Source organism: Nuphar pumila, chromosome 12, assembly GCF_984573655.1.
Source record: "Nuphar pumila chromosome 12, dmNupPumi1.hap1.1, whole genome shotgun sequence".
NCBI lineage: Eukaryota > Viridiplantae > Streptophyta > Magnoliopsida > Nymphaeales > Nymphaeaceae > Nuphar > Nuphar pumila.
In genome coordinates, this window is record NC_143260.1 from 87,054,086 (window position 1) to 87,075,485 (window position 21,400).

Here is a 21,400-nt window from a genome sequence, read left to right on the forward strand (position 1 = left end):
AATTTTATATGATACATCATTCCTCTTGACCTCATTATTTTGAATAAGAGATGTTTGTTGAGGTGAGTTGTGTGCACGTCTTTTTATGTCAGTTTAGATTATCAACTTATGGTTTGACTCTAGTGACAATTGTTTGATCTCTAGATTTATAAGTGTTTTATATTACTCATTTGTTGTTTAACCATTATTATTATTATGAATGCTTATAACTCTGATTATCTATGATGACAATCACTACAAGAAAAATGTTAATTAGTGACGGACATTTGCGACAAAAATAATATGTCGCAATTTTGTGACGGATTAGCAAGAAAAAATTAGTCGTCCCTAAAATTAGAATTAGTTACAGAATTTACGATGAAAAATTTTTGTCTCAAAATCCGTCGCTAATTAGCGACGGAATGTAATCCGACTCAAACTCCGTTGCAACTTCGCGATGGATGAGCAACAAAAAAATTATGTCGCTACTTCATTCTAATTGACGATGGATTTTGAAACGAAATTTTTTCGTCGCTAAGCCATCACTAATTTCCCTCGTAAAACCCTAATGTGAGTCCCTTTCTTTCTCTTTTTATTTCATCCCTCGCATGTCGCCCGCCGCCCGTCGACCGTCGCCCACCGCCCATCACCTCCTCCTTATTCCCTCACTCCTCTCTCATCGCCGTGTGCCATTGCTGCCCTTTGCCCGTCACCTCCTCCTTCTTCCCTCACTCTTCTCTCGTCGCCGTGTGCCATCGATGTCTGTCACCCGCTGCCCGTCGCCCGACCATTGTCATGTGTCAACCTCCTCTTCTTCCTCCCCCTCCCCTAGTCCTCTCCTCACCTCCTTCCTTCCCCATCTGCAGGCCGTCGGAGCGGTGCCATTGTCGACCTCTTCTTCTTCCTCCCCCTCCCTGAGTTCCGCCCAAGCCATCACACGCTGACAATCACCGCCATCATCGCCGACCTCCCATCCCATCTTTTCTTCCCTTATTTTCTTTTGTCCACCCTGCACCACCGCTGTCGTTGGGACACACTTCGTCTCTCTGACGAGTGCCGACCCGGAGGCCCTCCACTGTCGTGACTTTTATCGGTCGGTACCGGATTCCCCATTAGTCCTTTTTTGTGTTTTTTTTCTTCTTTTTTTTCCTTGTTCGTGCGGGAATAGCGGTGAGCGATTGTGTACCAGTCGAGCTCTATCCATCTTGCCGGGCCTTTGACCTGTATCCGCCAATCGTGAAGGTTTGTTTGGGTGACAAAAAGTTGTCCATTGTGTATGTGTGCAGCTGTAGCGTTCTCTCCTTGTGAGAGGGACGAGTAGATTATTTGGTATTGTATTATTTTGTATATTTGTGCTTTGCAGGTACGTAGCTGAGCTAATTGTGCGATGCTTAGTGCTAAGTATCACATGCGACTAAAAATGTAATGCAAAAAGAAATAAGAAAAAAATACAAAGGCAAAAGCAATGCAAATCATGTAAATACCCGTGATGAGTTAGTGATGCAAGTGCATCACATGTTATTTACTTTCTTGGATGCAACACTTTCCTGCGCACACACAAACTTAGTTGTGGATATCTAGGACCATTTTGCTGGAGTTTGGAGATCATGCTGAGCATGATTTGAATGTATGAAAATAGAAGTGCTCTTATTTTTGTAGTTCAGATTCCATGCTAGTCATGGTAGTAGTTAGAGGGATATTGGAGTGTGTTTGCTGCAGGTACATGTTTGACATTATTGTGATATGAATGATTGAATGTATTACAATGTTTGAGATGACTATCCATGCTTGCATGAAGTTATTTTCGATTTAATTATGCATTCCATGTAAAATTGTATCATGAAAACATGCTTAAATTGAATGTATCATGTTTGTGAATGTGATTCCATCTTTTTAAATATCTTTGTGATATATATATCCAACAATGCATAATAAATTTGATATTTTTTTCATCAATACATTATTATGATTCTCTTTTAATTAGTGAAGATAATATTCGTAACATTATAGGATAAAATAACTACAAACCGTAGGATAGTTGATAATGAGGTATCACTTGAATATATGGATGGTGTTGACAGTTTTATTGTATTTGCATCAGCAAGTGTCAGTACAATAGATCCCATCAGTCGGATCAGGTGCCCCTACATGATGTGTAAAAACAATCGATTTGTAGAACCTCATGGCGTTAGACATCACCTATACAAGAAGGGTTTTATGAGTAGTTATCGGAATTAGACGCTTCATGGTGAAGAATTTTGGAACAATTTTGATGTATGAGTGAATGTGGTGCACAATAATCTATATGTGGATTTGATATTTGATGCTGCAAGACTAGAACTAGGTTCTGTTATGGGTTCTAGTGATGTACTAACTGGGGTAGAGGAAGAAGCAACAAATGATGCAGCTAGTAGATTTTATGACTTACTTAGAGATACTGATGAGCCACTATGAAATGGTTGCGAGAGTCACACTATCTTGTCTGCAGTTCTTCAACTACTGAATTTGAAGTCAGAGTATAATTTGAGTCAATCATGTTTGGACCGTCTGTGCTCTATTGTGAAGACTATGTTGCCCAAAGATGAGAAATTACCACAAAATTTCTATCGTGCGAAGGTTATGGTCAACACTCTAGGTATGAGGTATCAAAAGATAGATGATTGTCTAAATCACTGCATATTATATTTCAAAGATCAAGAAAATAGCAGATCATGTCCATCATGTGGGCATCCTCGGTTCAAGCCAAAGACAATAGACAATGTTAGCACGAGATCAAAAGAAGTGTCATACAAGTCACTCCGCTACTGCCCACTCACCCCTAGATTGCAACAATTATATGTCTTCGAGGACAGCTAAACACATGAGATGACATGCAAATATAGTTTGACGTGATGAAAACAAGATCACGCATCCTGTTAACACAGAAGCTTGAAAGCACTTTGATCGTACTCATCAGACCTTCACAATGAAAGTGAGAAATGTTAGACTAGTTTTATGTACATATGAATTTAATTCATTTGGGGGTAGATCAACCCCATACTCGTGTTGACCAGTATTTCTCACCCCATACAACCTTCTTCCAAGCTTGTGTATGAAGCGTCAATATCTTTTCTTGTCTCTATTGATTCATGGTCCGACCTCTTCGGGATAAAATATTGATATATATTTAAGGTCATTGATTGATGAGCTGAAAATATTATAGGATGACAGTGTTCTCACGTACGTTGCCCAAAAAAAATAAAACTTCAATATAAAGGTTGTTGTTCTATGGACAATTAGTGACTTTTCTGCGTATGGTATGTTATCTGGTTGGAGCACACATGGGAGGCTGGCATGTTTATACTGCATGGAGGATACAAAATCATTTAGATTGACGCATGGAAGGAAGTTGTGTTGGTTTGATTGTCATTGTCGATTTTTACCCAGCGACCATCCATTTCGACGATAAAGGAATGTGTTTTGAGCATGCACAACTGAAATAGAAGGTCCACCTATATGGTTGTCTAGCATAGAGATTTTAAGATGATTGCGATACTTTCCATATGGATTGATAGATGCCCGTAGTCCGACGCCCTTCCTTGGATTTGAGAAGGATCACAATTGGACAAAGAAATCTATATTTTGGGAACTACTATATTGGCCGACCTTATTGATACGCCATAATTTAGATATGATGCATGTGGAGAAAAATGTGTTCAATACGGTAATGAATGTTAAAGGGAAAACGAAAGATAATCTGAAGTCCCCTATAGATTTAAAAGTAATATGTAAAAAACTAGAATTGGAACTCCAAGAATATAATGGCAAAGTACTGAAACCAAAGGCAAGGTACGTTCTTGGACCAGATCAAGTAAAACAAGTATGTCAGTGGTTGAGACAGTTGAGATTTTCAGATGGATACGTCTCTAACATTGCTTAGGCTATGAAGATAGACGATGAACAATTATATGGGTTGAAGAGCCATTATTGTCATGTCATTATGCAATGGTTGATTCCTCTAGCATTCCATGATATGTTAGACAACCCTATATGGGGGGTATTATCCGAGTTTGAGTAGATTTTTTAGAACATTGTGTGTATCGGAAGTTGTAGTAATTGATGTAAAGAATCTTGAGGATTCTGTCGTCACTATTATTTGTTAGCTAGAGAAGATATTTTTGTCAGCACTTTTCGATGTTATAAAACATGTGATCATATATTTGCCATATGAACTTAGGGTAGGTGGTCCTGTACAATATCGGTGGATGTACCTATTTGAAATGTATATTTTTATTTATACTTTTCTCTTTAATGCTATTGAGAATTTATTGTATTACGAGATGTATATTATTGACAGATTCATGTTTGACCTCAAAAAAAAGGTTTGAAATAAAGTAAGAGTAGAGGGTTTAATTTGTGAGGCATACACTTTAGAAGAGATTTCAAATTTCTCATCTATATACTTTGAACCTCACATTCCAACACGTTACACTTACCCACCTCATAATGATGATGGAGACCAATTTACTGTGGCTGACAAACTATCGATATTTCAACCACTTGGGCATGCCTTTGGCAGTTGCCGGTCAAAACTCTTGGAAGATCGAGGGCAAGACGCAACACAGATCTATATCATTTTTAATTGCTCAGTGATCGACCCCTACATTGAGTAAGTATACTTAATATGTAACACTAAGTTCTATACATGCGTACATGGTTCAGTAATATAAATATTTGTTAAATGCAGACGATTTGATCTGGAGTTGCGAAGAGAACTTTCATATCTCACTGATTCAAAAGTACAGAAAGAACGTGAAAATAAGTTTGAGGCATGGTTGAAAGAGTTGGTAAGGACGATGACATGCATTCTTTTCGTGTAAACAACAATATGTTACTTAATTGGTCGTGATTACAGTCATTGTTTATGCTTGTAGGTCCGCCATGGTGATGTTAATGATCAAGGAATATGTGATTTACAAAATGGTTCGACCAAAGTTGTGCAATGTTACAACGGGTACATCGTAAACAGTTATCGATTCCATACAAAAGAGTACAATGTAAACAAGTCAACAATGAATAGTGGCGTGTGTGTTAAGGGTAGTAGTTATGGTGAAAATGAACTTGACTACTACGATGTTATTAAAAAAATAATGAAGTTGACTTACTTAGGCATAAATAACACAGTAACTTTATTCAAGTGTCATTGGTTTGATCTCACAACAACAAGAGTTGACAAAGCCTCAGGCATTGTGGAGGTGAATCATAAATCAAGGTTTGGAATATATGAATCATTCATATTACCCTCACAAGCTTAACAAGTTTACTATACTTTATATCCGAATACAAGGAAGTCAGATAGAAATGAATGGGCGGTTGGAAAGGTGAAGTCTAAACTATACCCCGAGTACGATCAGTTACAGAAAGACAAGATTGTTGAAGAAGGTGATTACTATCAATCAGATGATATGTATGACTTCTCTTATGGTCACGATGTCACACATGGTTTGCATGCCACATCTCCATTGTTCGATGACACACATATGAAAGAATGTGATCCAAATGGTACACCAAGTGGATGGGCACCCAATGATTACGATGATGAAGAGGTCAAAGAGGAGGAGGAGGAGGAAGAAGAAGAATATGAAAGTCAAACAAGTGATGAGGAAGCATACTTAAGCTAGTGAAGTACATCTTGTAATACATACTACATCAGTTTCACATATGCTCTTATTTTTATAGTGCAGAGTTCATGCTATTCATGGTTGTAGTTAGCGGGATATTGTAGTGTGTTTGTTGTAGGTACATGTTTGACGTGATTGTATCCATGCTTGCATGAAGTTATTTTTGATTTGATTGTGTATTCATGTTTATGAAATTGCATATCATGTTACATTACATGCATACTTAGCATGTACATGTATAGTTATAAAACTGATTCATGTAGGACCTTTAAATCTTTACATTTCATGCATATGTCATGTCCATGCTAAGATCAAGAGTTATGTAACTGATCCAAATAACATTTTTATTTGTTAGAATATGATTCATAGAGGTCACAGTGGTCGAGCATCTAGTGATCGAGGATCAAGTGGAGGTCGTGAGACATCATTAGGTAGATGTCTTTGTGTTATATTTAAATATAGGAATTCATTATATTTTTTCTTATATGTTGATATAAAAATTGTTATTTGTTAATTGTCTTTATAGGATCCCAGCTCAGTGATAGCCAATATCAGCCTTCGTCTTCACGTAATCCTTCAATAGGTATATCATTTAAATAAATGTACAGTTGATTAGTTTATATGTGCATTGTGTGAATTTCTAACTCATTGTTTTATAGATGATGTTTTGTCTGCATATGACCCACCAACTCCAGGTACTCATACACATCACGAGACAATGCCAAATGCAGGGTCTTCTCAGTCTGACACAAGATGACTCATTCAAATAATGTATATTGATAGTCGATCGTAAGTATTACATTGTCACTTGTCTAATACTTATCTTATAAATAGTGTATTTCGATAGTCGATTATAAATGTGTACCAATTCATGTGCAGCGCGAGGTTCGAGCTACAAGAAGTAATACAAGAAATTAGGAAGTCACTACTTCAGCATCTACTAGGACTAGTCGCTCAATGAAAAGAGTACTCGAAGGAAGTGTTGAAAAGATTATGGTCCTTATTCATGATATACAATCATTTATCATTCTTAATGTGTTTCATATATAATTTTTTGCTATAGTCATGTGTATTAACTTTTCAAAATTATTTTTAGGCTTCAAATTGCTTCGCTATCACAAAAGAGGAGCAATATGCGAGGATAGTGTGGCAGAAGGTGACTGCCAATCGATTTGCTGACATGTTGCACAATATAAAGATTGCAACAATAAAAACAGCTGGTGGGATAGATGATCCACTGCAGTGAAAAGGCCATGACCCTTCTACTATTAGGATAAATTATTGGGATGCAATGTGCAACAAGTGGGTGAGCCATGAATTTTGAAACCGCTTAGCAAAGGATGCACATAACTGAGAGAAGATGCCCGATGCCCATCTACACACAGGTGGTTCTAAGACTTTTGGGAGCCACCAAAAGAAAATAGTAACTCATCAATATATATATATATATATATATATATATATATATACATATATATATACATATATATATATACATATATATATATACATATATATATATATATATATTGTCAAATTTATAAGTATTTGAGCATACTTTCTAATTGATTTTTTTTATCATTTAACCTTGCAGAAAGCCGAAAAAGAAGCATTGTGCCTTACAAGGATGTATTTGTTGAAACACATAAACGTAAAAGTACGAGAGAGTTCGTATCAGAGAAAGTGAGAGCGACAATGGTATGAATTTATTGTATTAATAAACATTGTAATATGCAAGTTACCATGATTTATATTATCATAAACATTGTAATTCTTAATTATTAATTCTTACTGTAATCATTACTTTGTAGGAGTTATACGAGCAACAGATGGTAGAGCGATATGGCGATGACGTCACTCAACATTTGCCTTTTGATCCTACAGCATGGGTGACTGCAACCGGTAAACTCAAAAAGAGTCGTGTGTTCGGGTTTGGGAGTAACATTAACACCACACCAGTCATTGCCTTATGCAGTCAGGGCTCTCAGAGTTCTCCCACTAGCATCAACTCCCACCGTCCGATTGACCCTGTTGTTTCTTGGGATGGTGTCCGCCAATTTCTTCAGGACACAATGCATGACTTTTTACAAGAAGCTATTCCCAACCTTGTCCATAATGAGTTGTGCAATTTCTTTCGAGACAGGGAAACTTCGTCTGCATTCAACATGATCTCTGATGCCCGTCAGGTATGAATGATTGAATCACTATGAATTTTTATTGCTAGCATTAGGACACATGTATGCATTATTGAATCACTATAAAAATTTTGACAACCTTATAACACATATATGCACGATTGAATCACTATGAAATATTTTTGGACAACTTTAGAACACATATAAGTATGATTTCATCACTATAAAAGTTTTTTGACTGTCTTATAACACATATATGCATGATTGAATTACTATAAAAGTTTTTTGACAACCTTAAAACACATATAAGCATGATTTCATCACTATGAAAGTTTTTTGACTCCCTTACAACACATATATGCATGATTGAATTACTATAAAAGTTTTATGACAACCTTAGAATACATATACGAATGATTTCATCACTATGAAAGTTTTTTGACTGCCTTATAACACATATATGCGTGATTGAATTACTATGAAAGTTTTTTGACAACCTTAGAACATATATAAGCATGATTTCGTCACTATAAAGGCTTTTTTACTGCCTTAGAACACATATATGCATGATTGAATTACTATAAAAGTTTTTTGACAACCTTAGAACACATATAAGCATGATTTCATCACTATGAAAGTTTTTTTACTGCCTTACAACACACATATGCATGATTGAATTACTATAAAAGTTTTATGACAACCTTAGAACACATATAAGAATGATTTCATCACTATGAAAGTTTTTTTACTGCCTTATAACACATATATGCATGATTGAATTACTATGAAAGTTTTTTGACAACCTTAGAACACATATAAGCATGATTTCATCACTATAAAAGTTTTTTGATTGGCTTAGAACACATATATGCATGATTGAATTACTATAAAAGTTTTTTGACAACCTTAGTACACATATAAGCATGATTTCATCACTATGAAAGTTTTTTGACAGCCTTACAACACATATATGCATGATTAAATTATTATAAAAGTTTTATAACAACCTTAGAACATATATAAGAATGATTTCATCACTGTGAAAGTTTTTTGACTGCCTTATAACACATATATGCATGATTGAATTACTATGAAAGTTTTTTTACAACCTTAGAACACATATAAGCATGATTTCATCACTATGAAAGTTTTTTGACTGCCTTAGAATACATATAAGCATGATTTCATCACTATGAAAGTTTTTTGACTGCCTTATAACACATATAAGCATGATTTCATCACTATAAAAGTTTTTTTACTACCTTATAACACATATATACATGATTAAATTACTATAAAAGTTTGTTGACAACCTTAGAACACATATAAGAATGATTTCATCACTATGAAAGTTTTTTTACTGCCTTATAACAAATATATGCATGATTGAATCACTATGAAAGTTTTTTGACTGCCTTAGAATACATATATGCATGATTGTGAAACATAACACATTTATTTGACAACCTTATAAACCATATATGCATGCTTGAATCACTATGACATTTTTTTGACAACCTTAGAACACATATCTGCATGATTGAATCACTATGAATTTTCTTTGTCAGCCTTAGAACACATATCTGAATTCTGTTAATGTTCTTCACTTTATTGCTAGTCTATATGTCATTTAGCTATGTTACTTTGATTTCCTTAGATTAGGTGCATTGCATATAATTTATTTTATTATATTTTGTTTATCAATACTAACATTTCGGTTCTCTTGTAGGATGCTGGAGATGATCAACGTAGAAGAGATTATGCAGGCATGAATGAAGGGGCAGATCAAGACAATGAAGAGGATGATGCTCCAAATCTTGGCAATGATTAGATTCATGTATTGAATTTGTTGCAAGTACTTATTGTTTCAAACGAAACTCTTTGTATATGTTCACTTGTAACTAATTAGTACTTGACGAGGATTATAGTGGGTTGTTAAATTTGTTTCACTTATAGCTTGTGCTAAATTTGTTTCCCCTGCTTTGTATGTCTTTTTTATGTGTACTTTATTTTTTATACATAGGTTATATAAATTGTATAACGAGAAAACTTTTCTTGATATTTCTATTTCAAATTAAAAAATTTATTTTTTTAATTTTTTTGCAACGGATATTTTCCGTTGCTAATATCCATTGTAAATGTAGTGACAAATTAGGGACAGATATTCATCTATCTTAAAAACTGAATCAACCGAAGTTTTGCGATGGAATGTAATCCGTCGCTACGCCATTGTTAATTGGGCGACAAAAATGTATCCATCATGAAATTTTAGCGACAAATTAGCGACAAATCATGACATTTGTTATTCTGCTGCGAATTAGCGACAAAAGTAACTACATATCAGTTTTGTTGCTAATTAGCGACCCAAAAATTACGATGAACGCTATCCATCTTTAAGCCATCGCCAATCCATTGCTAAACATATTAGCAACAGATTTGTGATAGATTATCGATGAATAGCGTCTATCGCTAATCCACATATTTCTTGTAATGAATCTATATTGTTTGAAGTCATTGTGTTTCGAAAGATTGTTAAAATTGCTACTCTTTTTTGTAACATTAATGTGTTTTCGTTACAAGCTTTCTTACCTCAAGTGTTTTTTTTCTTTTTATGTCTCTTATCTAAGTGTCATTATATATATATATATATATATATATATATATATATATATATATATATATATATATATATATATATAAAATGTTCATACCTTCGTGTGTAATTTTACCTCATTATTGTTATTATGATTATGCTCTTGTTCTAGTCGTTGATACACTTATTTTGAGTATCTTTATATATAGATGATAGATGTTTATATATACATTCGTGTGTGTCTTTGGCCTTTTAGTGACATTATGTTTATGCTATTGTTCTAGTTACTGATACACTTGATTTTTTATTATTGGAGGTTTACTGAGGTGATTGCTTGTGATGGTCAAACTAGTGTTTTGATTTGCAAAATTCATTAATTTTGATATATGAGAATTTTTAAATCTCTTCGTATTTTTCTAAACTCATTTGTTATTGCATGAGAAATGGTTATTAAAAATATTTTCATGCATCATGTGTTATAAATGCTTTAATTGCATGATTTATTATATCTTGCATTTTCTGCATAAGTTTAATTTTTGTTTTCTCAAGCATATAAGTAGACTTTGTGCTTTTATTCTTGTAAGCCTCTAATAGACTCTTTCTTGTTAGTGTTCTTGTTTTTGTTTAACTAATGCTTCTCTAAAATATTTTATTAGTAGAATTACGTATTGTGTTGGGTGTGCCTATAGTGGCTATTATGTGCATTTGGTATGCTCTTGAGAATGTTGCACTTTGTATTATCTTTTGGTGAATTATTATTTTTTTAGCACTCAATATAGTGTTACTGATGCTTGGATTCTCCTCTTGTATTTATGTTGATCCTCGTTACGATCACTTTTATATTTTCACTTATATTGCTTTCTAAGCATCTAAAGGATATATTATTTTACTTTGCAAATTGTTTGTGCGGTCCATAAGTAATCTTTTTAGGCATATTACTTATAAAATGAAATTGAATTATGTATTTGACATTTCTCAAATCTTTCTTGAAGTAATTGAAATTATTTATTGTCTTTCGTTGTATAAAAATGTTTTGTAATTTAAACTATTTTATGAGTTATTTCTTTAATGATCATATTTTTTATTCATTAATGTGATAAATATATGTGTATTGACTTTAAATGATGCTTGTTTTCATGAATGTTTAAAGTGATTAATGATTTATAAACCTATCTTTTAAATATTTTATGCATGCATCTCTCATTTTGATATTATGCACTTATGTTTTCTTATTAAGAACTATGATTTCTCAAAATTAACGAGTTTTCAAATAACTTTTGAAAAATGATAAATTGACTTAGTAAATGTTTTTTATATATTGTACTTTTTGTGTGTTTGGCTATCCTCTCTCCATAATATATAATTAATACTTTTTTTAAAATCTTTTTATGATACATATATGTGTATGGTTAGGATATTTTGTGAGCTCTATTGTCAGGTTCTCAAGTTTTGATGATATTGGAAATCCTAAAGCATATGTTTGAAGATCAAATACCTTTTAAAGAAGCAACGAATGAAAGTACTTGTTGAAGTCAAATGTAATGGGTTATTAGCTTGTATGGGCAAATTTATACTGACTTGGGGTGTTAAGATTGATGTATTGTTTTGTTATATAATTATATATATAGGTATATGTATATGTAGAGAAATGGGTAGGTGTAAGTTTGAGGGGGGTTGTTAAGATTAATGTATCATTTTGTTATATAATTATATATACATATATGTATACGTAGAGAAATGGGTAGGTGCTAAATGATATGTGCTAAATAGGTTTTTCTGCCATTTCAGTGTTATTTTTGCAGTTTTGACCCCATAATTGTATTGGGCATGGTCGATTTACAAGGAATCTAGACCTAGATCATGTGTTTTCGATGAAAAAATTGATATTCGAAGACTAAAAAATTTATAAAGATTTTGGATCATTGATTTTTTGAACCTTATGAAAACCCACCCATGTGTCAGAATCGAACACTTCATGAGCTGATCCCTATAAAATCAAGTACATAGATTACATCTGTATGGTCAAAATTTTAAAATAAAATGAAAAACCCTAAAAACCTCATTTAGTACGTATCATTTAGCACCTGCCCATTACTCTGTATACATATCTATTATTTAATTATATAATAATATATAAAATATATATGTTGAGGGACTAGCTTTGTCTTGCTCTAAGGGCTAGAAGTAATATTGTTTTCACTATTCATTCTTTTTTTTTTCCTCTATAAATTGGGACGTGTGTATGTGTAAGGGTTGAGTGAGTAATTGTTAGTATTAGGTTTATGTGTTGAGTGTATTTGTACCGAGGTTTAAATGTTTTTTTTTTTGTATTTTTAATGTTCAATATGAATAGAGTTATTCATTCACATTTTGTTCTTTTAGCTCTTACGTTTGTGTCCAAACATATAATGTTTTGATTCTTAGAATTCATCATGGAGTTCATTGGAATTCATACCATTTAGTGACAGTCACACAAGTTTGAAACTCACGGGTGGCATCCTTTGCTGCAAGGTCGAAGCACTAGTGTACTCCTTGGTGGGTGGGCAGGGGGGCGTCAATGATTTTACCAACCGGAGACCGGCTAATGTACAGTCGGTGATTGGGGTTTTTTTAACTCAAATTATGATTCAAATGTGGCCTGTTATTTGAATGCTGAATGGTGATGCTCATTTACCCTCGGAACATGCAGGCTTACACTAGCAGTCTTAAGCCTCCCAATATAACGTGCAGTGTTGGACTGAACGAGCTTCAGCATGAATTTTAAAGCAGTGAAGTTAATGCTGTTGCATTTGAAACGATTCGTACACTACAAAACATTCAAGTAATGAATTTCAATTTGGGTCCACACCATGGAAGCAAGCCATATTGGCATTTTTAAATAGGAAGAGTGAAGAGGTTTTTTTTTTTTTATAACCAGAAGAAACCACACCCAGCATGAAGACCTGGTCGGGCTGACTCAGCCTGCCATACCCATGGTTGTCCTGCCGGCAGCGTAAAACTCCGAGGCTATGAGCCCTGCCCCTGGGGCCTATGCTGGGTGTCCGTTTGCCTAGGGAGGAGAGACTCCCCATGAGAATCGAACCTTGACCACCCGTCTAGTGGCCAGGGCCCCACCCCACTATGCCAACCCTCCTTGGGAGAAGAGCTGAGAGATTACTGCTTAAAAGCTAAATGATGCATTATGCAGTAGAATTAGTATGTGAAAGGTCAGCTATTGGTTGGTGGTGTGTGCAATTGAAGGGGCCCAGTCCAAGGACTATGGATAGTGAAGCATGTTGAGAACTACAACATTCTTGGCCGGAAGTTGCTTGTTAATGGCCATCGGCCAAAAAATGTTTTTTCTATTTTTTTTTTAAATAACGAGGAACCTGCTTCGAGCTGGTTCAGCTAAAAAGATACTTTTTGTAATATTGAAAATAATAGAATTTAGAGTCTACCTACAGAACCAGGCTCATTTACAACTAAATGCATTGTTCCAGAGTTGTAAGGATTAGGATTTGAACTCTAGGCTTATTTCTTTCAAGCCAAACACTTCAACCATTTATATTCTAATGATATAAAATATATGTAAAACATATATATTATTAGTTACTGAGCCTATACAAGCTGACCCAAGCCAAACACCCATTGTTCATGTTCGGCTTGCCAAGCCTATTTCACAAGTTGGAACAAGCACTTTACGAGTTGAGGTGAACGCAAGGCGAACCAGGGGTGGCTCAGGGTACACCTTAAATGCACATTAACATATCAACACGTTAATCTTGATTAAATTTTTGAGCAGGGGCTTCAAAACGCAGATGACTACTCTCTCTCTCTCTCTCTCTCTCTCTCTCTCTCTCTGTAGGAATGTCAATAAATCCTATTTTATCCAATATCCAACGGAATTGGATTCCATTTAGTTGCATTTGGTAAGCCAAAACCATATCCAATTATAATCAGATGCGGATATGGTCTTGACTTTTTGCTACTAAATCCAGCAAATATCTAAATCCCTTTGCATATAAAAAGTGCATCTGGTATGAGCTTTTCACCATCCGAATGCATATGGTATTGGCCACATCTCTCTCAATTTGTGCACCATAAAGGCATATTTGATTTTAACAAACATTGGATGTGGTGGTCATATAACACAATATGCGGCATCTATATATGTATGTTATTTTCGTTCCACTCTCCTCTGTTAGGAAAAGAGAGAGGGTGTTGTGTGTTCTCCCCCAAAGATGGCCGTTAGCCACAATGCATGTTTGGGGGTCCCAATGAGCACCACGTATATAAGCTCGCGGGGCTCGTATCCCTGTGTGTGTCAGCATCACTTAGCATCAGAGTCTGGTGCAGTTGCAAAGACTTAAGTACCCTTTCTTGCTATTCTCGCCATGAAATGACGGTTTGAGAAAATGACAAAAAATGTCCTCCATTCAAAAAAAGAGAAACGACGGTTCAAGAAAAGGATAAAAACGTCCTCCATCCAGAAAGTCGAGGATGATGTTAACTCTTCAAAGTCTAAATGTTTCATTTTTGCCCTAATCTATAAACTTTTGCACCATCTGCTGTAACAGGAGCTCCCTTTGACGACACAAACTTTGCCGTCGTCTGTTGCCACCGGGGTAACAGCCTTTGCCATCGTCTCGAGTCGAGGATCCCGCCTTGGTTTTTAGCTTGTGTTACAACACATTGCCACCTTCTCATTCCTGCCTTGTGTTACCAAACATTCTCGAGTTCGCGATCGACTGGTTCGATCATTGGTGGGCGTCATAGGGGCATTTATCGACCATCTCATTTTACAGTCTTCTCTTCTTTTTCATTGTCGTTAGGCATTATGGAAGAAAGCAATGACACACAAACATTCCAACAAGTGCCATTAAGGCGTCGTGAGTATTCCATGTCATCATGCTATCGTTGAAGAACGTATATCGTCGTGAGTGCCATTAAAGCATTGTTTTGTTATTGTAGGTGGATCTTGTCCTTTCGATGGTTGAAAACTTAACGATATTTGTAAGACACTGGGACCTGTTGACAATAATGCTTGTTTATAGATGCGAGGAAGGGCCTCTACCCCATCCGGTATCCTTCATTCACTCAGTATATGCAATGTATCACAAATCGCGGTATTAGTAACAAACTACCGATTTGTGAGATATTATTTTGTTTGTTAATATCAATTTGTAAGCTATTATACAGAATATCCGTATCGATTTGTAATATATTTTGTGATATGTATATCGATTTGTAAGATATTATGTGTTTTATAGTGTCAACTTGTAAGCTATTATGCTGAATTGCCGTATCGATTTGTAATATATTATGCGATATGTATATCGATTTGTAAGATATTATGTGTTTTCTAGTATTGATTTGTAAGATAATTGTAGAAAGACTTTTAAAATGTGTGCGTGCTGAAATACATTGTTACTCGCTTGTGGTGGTGATTTTTGTATTCAAATCGCTGCTCATTTAGCGATTTATATTGAAATTGCTTCATAACATCGTAGATATAATTAAATCACTATCGTTAACACACATATATGACAAATCGTTTCTTTTATTGACATGGTAAGTAACAACTCGACACATTATATAAGCAAATAATAAATCGTTGTTGCTTTTATACTGTGATTCATTCAATCATTTTTCTTACTTGCTTAACCTTATCAGTATCCGTTGTTATATGCATCTTGAATAAATCATAGTAAACATATGCACTTGCTAACCCAAATTGATATCTTGCTTATAACAGTGGTGAACTTATCATCTAGTTGTAATGAAGATTATCTATCTCAATCATTTGAAAGATATGGAGAAGTGAACATCTGCACTAATGACGCACCTGAAGAAGTGAACATGTGCACTAATGATGCACATGATAACAAGGGTGCAAGCATTGAATTCACTCTTGACTTGAATGTTCCAGTAGAAGAAATGCAATTCGATCATGAGATAGACGATCATGACAACACACTTGATAAAGGTGTAGACACTGAGAATGTACATGATAGTACACCTGACTCTGTTTCCGTAGAAGGAATGCAGTTTGATAATGAGGATGTTGCATATAAATGTTACAATGATTATGCCCTAAAATTTGGCTTTAGTGTTAGAAGGTATTCTTGGTCAAAAAAAGCACAGAGTGTCGTGGTGAGGAAGACATATGTTTGTTCTAAGGAAGGTTGAAAGAAGTCAGTTGAAAATCCAACAAAGAGCATGCCACAATCAAGATATGGATGTCCAACGAGAATGGTGTTAAGAAGACTTCTGAATGGGAAATATGTAGTTCGTACTTTAATTAGTGATCATAACCATGATTTATCTACTTCATTTATGACTTCTATATTAAGATCACATCGTAAAGTAACTGAGGCACATGTTGCAATTGCTGAAATAGCTGATAGCCCCGGCATTGCACCAATGAAGACATACAATTTGTTCATGCACATAGATGGTGGTCGCGAGAATATATCATTCACAACTATAGATCTAAGAAACCACTTGAGAAAGAAGATGACAGATAACATGAAGAATGAAGAAATATGTTCTTTGGTTGATTACTTACAGAAGAAATCAAGCATTGACCCTGGTTTCTTTAGTACAATGCAACTGGATGAAAATGGATATGCTGTGAATATTTTTTGGGCAGATTCAAAGTCAAGAGTCGATTATGAATGCTTCAATGATGTACTTGTTTTTTATACGACAATGAAGATTAATACTGAACAATGGTCATTTGCGCAGTTTTTCAGAGTAAACCATCACTCACAGAGTTGTATATTAGACGATGCTTTTTTTGTATGACCAGACCAAGGAAAGTTTTGAGTGGTTGTTCAGAGTATTTACACAGGCAATGAATGGGAAGCAACCTAAAGCTATACTTATAGATGATGATCACGCAATTGCGGATGCAGTGTCTTATATGTGGCCATATGCATATCATCGCCTATGTTTGTGGTATATCTTTCAAAATGCAGCAAAGAACATAGGACACATATTTAATCAGAAGACAGGGTTTGACAAAAAGTTTACAAGGTGTGTACTTGAAAGCGTAAATGAGGTCACTTTCATGTCTGATTGGGAGGAAATGATTCAGATGTACGACCTTGAAGATTGTCTGTGGTTACAAAATTTATATGCAGAGAAAGAAAAGTGGGCATTGGCATATGAAACACAATACTTTTATCCAAGTATGATAAGCACACAAAGAGATGAATCTATACATGCCACACTGAAGAAAACCCTGTATTCAGGTTTAACAATGTTTCGCTTCATGGAACAATATGAATTATTTATAGACGGTCTTAGACAGAATGAGCTTGAACAAGATGTAAAATGCTTTAATACACGCCTTGTAACTTTGGGCATAAAAATATTGATACGACCTGCAGATCTGTATACACTAACTGTATTTGAATGGATTAAGAAAGAGGTTATACAGGTCATGAATTGCAATATAAAAGGATGCGTGCAAACCAAGAATATGCACAAATACCATATTTTTATGGGAGAGCGAAGGGCATCCAAAAAGGCAAGAAGCACATGTCATGTACAACATTGACAACAAAACAATTGAATGTACATGCAAAAAGTATGAATTCAAAGGTATTTTATGTCATCATGCATTGAAGACACTTAATCAAGAGAATATACAATAAATACTTGAGTCATATTTAATGTGAAGATGGACAAGACAAGCAAAGATTTAACTGCTAGATACAGATAATGTCAGTCAATCTGGTGTTGATGAGAAGTGCCACATAGCCTCCCGTTACCAACAACTGTGTAGGTTATTTATGCATGTTGCAGATTTGATATCGAAAAGTGAAGAAGCTTATATGTATGCATGAGAAAAGCGTCAAGGGAGTTACTTAAAAACGTGCAGTTAATTCACAATTAGTCTGTTGCAGCTCATAAAGACCAGTCCAAGAAAATGAGAGTGAACAACGGAGATGAAAATGATGCTTCCCTTGACACTCACGAGAAGTTGCGTTGAAGCGTAAACATCATCTTCAACAAGTTAGGAGTGAACGTTATAGATTATGATAGAAAAATTCACCTAACGAAGGGTATCAAAAGAAAACCTGCATCTGATCACAGTTGTCAGAGGACAAAGGGTGCTCTAGAATTGGTTGGCAAGCAAAGGTCTAAGAAACAACCAACCTCTAAGCAAAAGCAACCAAGCCCTTCGCATGAACAGGTATGTAAGATATTATATTGCTTCCCATGTAAATTGAATTACACGAAGCTTAACAATATCTAACTTATGTAATTTTCAACACGCAGCAATACCCTACGAACGTAATTTCTAACATTGTAACCTTCAATCCTTCCGACCAGTTTGTCCGCAATGATTGCTTCAGTTTTACAAGTCTTTTGATATGTAATCAATGTTGGGAGGATGTTTGCATTTCTTGTGAAACTTAATATAGTGTCTTATATTGTTCTATTTCATGACAAGCTGAGATCAATTCGAAAGAGAGCTACGAAACACAGGAATCATGTGTAAATTCTATTTAAGTCTTACCATAAAGTTAGTTGGCATGCCTCTTTGCATGACCCAATTTCCACATTGTTGGATTTTTTAAGAGTTTAACACAACAGAAGGTGAATATGCTTATACACTGGATGGTCTTATTAAGAAAGAGTTTTTGGATGAAGCCATTTTCATGAATCGTGAGCCACAAAAAATAGAATTGTTAATATTTTTGTGGATCACAGTTCATGAAAATGGATCCATCCAAAAAGCTATGGAACAATGGAATCACATGTGAATTCTATTTAATAATGTATCTTTCATATGTATAAATCCTTATAATGTGTATCATTCACCTGTATAAATTATAGTTAGTAAAAATCATGAAAATCGGGTATTGTATGTGAACTTAGTACTTATATAATTAGTGAAAATCGTTGTCTCATCTAGCCTTCGCATATATAAATTATTATATATAAACTATATCGTCCATATTGTATGGGAGGGTCTGTACAACATCCAGTATTGTCTTAAAATAATTTGTTCACAAACAAAGCCACATGATGTACAAACTTAGTAAAGAATAGATTGAGAATAATTCAACGATACAAATCGATGTAACTTTATAAATACAAATCGATTTCGTTCAGATGTCCATCTATTTGATCTATTCCTACTATCGGACCCTCCATTGTTCGCAAACCATACTTCATAGTTGAAAAAATATCTGTCTAATCTTCAATATACTTCATGACAAATACGTAAAAGTAATTTATCTTGTAGCCCCTTGTCTCCTTCAAAGGGATGGTGCATTCAAGGGGACAATGCCTTACCTTAAGTTGTGAAGCTTATTGTCAAGAGCGCACAAATGCAAGAGTCTCTAAGAATCAGCCTTAGTTTGAGGAAAATGGTGCAGTGGGCTGCCATTACTAATGAGCTCATTTTCTTGGAGAGGATGTATCCTCAATTGTACATAGAATCACTTTGCAGCATAGAAGGACGCAACGATGAACGATATAGATATTTTGGTGATCTCTTCTGTAAAAATGGGAGTCTCTAAAAGATAGATATGCGTTCGACGGAAATGTCCTCCCATAGATATTGTAACTAAATACTAATATTTTTTTATATGAATGTGGTTGTAATTCATGTAAATCATGTGGATTTGTAGTTACGAAGTTACATCAAGAATGATATGTCTTTGTTTGTATTTGCGAACGAAATCGATTTATATTTAAGAATTTAACTCGTTTTGTATAGTTAAAGTAAAACCCAAAATCCTTAAACCCTCAACCCCAATTACCCGTAAAAGCAATTAGGAAATATCGTTGACATAAACATTGCTCGTTAAAGCAAATCACGATAGCACGTAGTCTTCATACGTTATTGTGTAAATCGCGATGATATGTATCATTCACTTAGACAAATCTCATTGTCTAAAAGACAGAAGTCATTGTGTAAATCACGATGGTATAACGAGTACAAATCATGGTAAAAGTGCACTGTCAATGCTTGTGTAAATCGTGATCATCGTTTATAAATGTTTATGCAAATCGATGAAGGCTAATCACTTGTTCCAAAATAGCTCGTTTCCACTTTACACAATGCTAATCACTTTTACGATTTTCAATTATGAAGGCCGAACATAACAACGATTTGCTTTTATTATATAACAATTCAACTTATTTGTCGTGTTTAGTGAAATTGAAATTTTATTTATTTCAACCTAGAGATATTTACATAATTTGTATACATAGTCTTACAAAAATTTTTATACAAAATTTGGTTGTACAATCTATAAAATCTGTTAGAAGTCGATGTACATCATATTACTCCGGGGGGGGGGGTCGCGTCATTCGTTGCCTTCTAGGTATTCTTGCCGGTTGAGTTTTTTTCTCATCCGCAATTAGAAACTCTGTCAAGTTTCCACATAGTTCTGTGCAGAATCCAGGCATATCAACCTATAAAAAAAATGTAATGTGACACCAATATATACAATGAGTCCCCAATAATAGAGGGTAATAAAGAGCATACATCGTCAAAATTAGGTTATCGTCCATTGTATATTGCTTCAATATACTTCATTACAAATACGCCATAATTGACGTCATTATTTTATAAAAGAGCATCGTGTGCTGAGCGAAAGATCCACTCTCCAATGTCGACACCCAAAGCGTCTTTGACGAATCCCACCTATGGTTAATGCAAAAGAAAGTAAATTCTTAGCCACCATACATGATACAATACCCTTATAAATGAAAACTTACGAAATGCAAAATGTCACGACGTACACCACTATGTAAGTCCAATGAATTGTAGCACCATAGTTATTTTTTATGTAAATCCATCACGTATAAGACCCAATGCGTTTCAGTTTGCCACAATGTTGGAATCAATATCTGTAAATAGATAGTATAAATCATGTTAGGACTGTTATGCCTAAACCTTGCATAAGAAGTTTGTTTACTTACCTTTTCACTTGACCAAAAGTCTCATCAATGATTATCGTTACCCCAATATAGTAGTCCATCTTGAAATCCAATGGAGTATGACAATCGACGGATGATACTCTATT